This window comes from Dreissena polymorpha, unplaced genomic scaffold (genome assembly GCF_020536995.1).
Source record: "Dreissena polymorpha isolate Duluth1 unplaced genomic scaffold, UMN_Dpol_1.0 chrUn039, whole genome shotgun sequence".
NCBI lineage: Eukaryota > Metazoa > Mollusca > Bivalvia > Myida > Dreissenidae > Dreissena > Dreissena polymorpha.
In genome coordinates, this window is record NW_026273353.1 from 272,709 (window position 1) to 276,869 (window position 4,161).

Genomic DNA, 4,161 nt, shown 5'->3' on the forward strand with positions numbered 1-4,161 from the left:
AAGCCAGAATATTCTAAAATACCGGGAAATGTCATTCTGAATTTGAAAACACTTGAGCACATGGTATACAAATATACAAATACAAATTTTATTTTAAGTCAGTTTGTACATAACAAGTATAACATTAAACATCTACATTTTCACAACAATAACACGTATACTGAAAGCGCTTGGACAAAGCGGAAAGAATCCGGGTATTTCGGACCAGGGTATTTCCGGGACAGATTTACTCAATATGCAAAGGAAAAATATGATATGCCTAATCGACAATTTCAATTGGGTTTCGGAACGCATGGTTTTATTTTTCTATGCGTAATCGGCAATTTTACATTGGGTATTTACACAAATGCGCACCTAATTTGTAGCTCTGTTACAGTAATCTGTGAAACAACGTCATTAATAAAACAAAAAAATATGTTTGACCACAACGGTGGCTAATAATGTTTAGGAAAAATTACAAACAATATAGATTTATCTATAACATAACATGTTAGAATTTTATCATGCATTTATAATCACTCATAATGAGATTTCAATATACAGTTACATGCATAGACAGTTTTTTTAAGCCAGTGCCTTTTCAATTCAGAAAATAAGCAAGATAAACCATAAAATTGGGAAAAATAGATAGTAAACCATAAAATGGAGAAAAATGAGGCATTATTAATATGATTATAATAACAGAATCACAATAATATTGTTTTAAGTGCATGATTAGTGCATTTTAAATTTATATTATAAAATGCTGCTTGAATTTCTTTTTACCTTTCATATGTAAAAAAAAAATATTATCTGCTAGTGCAAAATATGACTGGTCATTTCGTAGCAAAAATGAAGAAAATAAGTGCATTAAATAAATGAATTAATATTTTTGTATCTGGAATAGTTGTATTTTAAAATCGATCCTCCACCCTATTATGGCCGAATAAGGGCTAATTGCTTTCCAACTTGAAATGAAAAGGCATATTGGTTGATCGTGTAGCGTTTATGTGCAAAATTTAAGGGCCAATTGATAAAGCTTGTTGATGCCAAAACAGGTAATAATAATAATTTATTATCAGGTACATGTACACAAGCAAATAAGTATATTTACCCTTTCAGTGCGGTAACCGAATTTTAAAGGCCTTTGAAAACAGTTTGGATCCAGATGAGACGCCACACAACGTGGCGTCTCATCAGGATCCAAACTGTTTGCTATTCTGATAGTATTCTTTGATAAAAAATCGAAGAAAATGCTAATTTTAGAAATTCAGCAGACGACATTTTAGCAGACGACAAATTTCCCAGCATGCAAAGGGTTAAGATGCTTAAGGTGTGGAAGACTCATAATCAGGTTTGGTGTCCCTCAAACCCTAAGCGTCTTGTTATTTCTTATGCAGTTTGTATAGATAGTGCCACATCCTGACACGTAAAGCTTGTGCTTTGTTGGCAGCGTTAGTTGGCTGTTAACAGGTTCATTGTTGTTATCTCCACCATCAGTCTGTCCGTCTGTCCTAGCCACTATCTCTTACACCATAAGCACTAGAACCATGAAACTTAAACACATGGTAGCTATGAGCATTATGTGCGACCCTGCACTATTTGGAATTTTGATCTGACCCCTGACCTCGCAAACCAAATAATGTTTCTTTAAAAAAATCTATGGCGGTAAAAAGTTAATGTGCAACGTCGCGGAAAATATTATACTTGACGACGTCATACAATGATGCGACTTAACAATTTAAGATTTAAAATTAAATCACATTAATGATTTAACAATGAGTTTTGATAATATAAATGCCATTGAACAGAAAATTGACATAAATGTGACCATATATTAATATTTGTACAAAATAGCCGACAACAACCGATTAAGTGTTAAAATTCCCGGGTACATTTTAGTATATTTACCGTACCCAGGGTACGAGCCTTACTAACTGTATTATTATTATATCTCACCGACTACAAGGTACCTTTACCTTGTTGCGTTTATCAACCTGGAATTTATTGTAAAATCCGGCTTCTTTACTTTTATTTTTCATTCATTTGATTAAGCAATTGTTGACGTATCTCGTGGAACATTATTTGAATCTTGGGATTTTAATGGCGACAAGCTGTAAGTGTCAATTTATTTTAAAAACAAATCTAAGATTTTAAGTTTTGTGTGTTTGTCATGCATAATTCAGTGTTTTCCAAAAAAAATTGAGTAGCCAGTTATATGGGCAGCAACAATGCAGTAAAACTAAAGCATTTGTGACATTTTACTTGATATACTTGGGGAAAGTAGTTGGCGTCTAGAGTAAATGTAACCGGCGAAATGGCCCGCTGCCGGTCTTACAGAGAACACTGATAATGGTAAACTAAATAAAAAAAACTCGCTGCGACTGGATTACGGGTTTGTAAAATTGTTTTTTGGGTCATAATATGGTTAGCATTCAATACAAATGTTATTATAAAGTATTGTGGTTTAAAATTCATTTTGAGAATAGGATGGAAGAACAGAAAATGAAAGGGTATACAGGGATGAAAATTAGTGGTTCCCGTGAGCCCAGGACAAGTAGTTTTGGCCTGGGCAACTCAATTTCCAAAGTTGATAGTCCGGCCGGGCAACTTGTTTTTTTTTTAAAGCTTAAAACAATTCAGTGCAATAAAAATTGAATAACAATTGACCACCATGGATCAATACTAGTTAAATAACATTCATTATTTAGGAATAGGAAATAATTAAATTCAGGCTCATAATAAAACATCAAACATTGAGTAGTGCAATGTCAGCAAATTTATTAATTATCTATTATTTTATTAAAAGAAAGTATAATATACACATGTACATATTTCTGGGCTCGTTATTCTTTATCTGGGCAACCAAAATACTAAAGATGGTTGCCAGTGCAGGCAACCAATAGTAATAAGTTAGTTTTAATCAATGAAATATCATTGTAACTTTATTGTTATAAGCATTGCATTAAAGTTGTGATTGAGGTAAGCTTGTTGTTAATAATATAGTATATTTACTTTTTAGCTCGACTATTATATATGAAATATATAAAGTGGAGCTATCCTACTCCCACCCCGGCATTGGCGTTAGCGTGCAAATGTTATAGTTTGCGTACCACCCCAAATATTTCCTATGTCCCTTGACATATTGCTTCCATATTTTGCATATTTCTTAACCAACATGACCCCAACCTAAATACAAGAGCAGACAACTGTATCACTTGCATTTTATAAGAATTATGACACTTTTTCCATGTAGAATATGCATATTATTGATACTCTACAATGTTCGAAATTCGCACTAGCCCGGAGCTAGTTGATCTTGTTTCGGGCTACTGAATTTCAATGGGTACTAGCCCGATTGGGCTATTGATTTTTCGAACTTTTGAAATTAAAAATGCTCAAAAATATTATTTTCATCCATCGTTTGAACCATACCTTAGAGGGTTTATTTAGCTTCGTATCGCGTTTCCTCACCCTTCCGATTATGTTGACATGACGAGAGTTTGAATGACAATTTTTTTTGATACCGTGCAAATAAAATGCGGATCTACCCAGGTTGTTCAATTTGCTGTACTTTCAGAAAACCATACAAGTCTACAAATGTTTTAAATGTCCGCCATCTTGGATTTGTAATGATCTATTGACGAAATTAACGCATTGCAATATCATATTTTAATAGAATATGTCAACCAAATTATATATTGATAGCGTAGTTGCTTGGTTACTTTTTACTGGTTTTCAGTTTTGGCAGTCAAACGTTATGCATATTTTATTTCACGTGCAAGGACTTACATTGATTGTTTTTGGACAGTTGTTTCCGGATACGGTATTATCTGTCGATTTTAATTTATTTTCGACATTCTTGATAAAAAAATATCTAGAATGATGAATACACATGCGATGTTACGGATGGTCTGGTTGATAATTTTTCACATTGTACTCACCAGAATTGGACCTAGAAAGACTATAAAAAAAAACAGTAAGCTAGGGGGAGGAGACACTGCCCTCTATTCGCTTTATCATACGGCCTAAGACCTTTCGGCTAAATGTTTCGGATTTCAAATTTGGGACAATTGACATCTAAAATTATTTACAGACTGGATATAAACCTTTGCATCTTGACTGCATGTAAGGTATTGATTGACGAATATCGTCATACATAAATATTATAATCGTATTGTG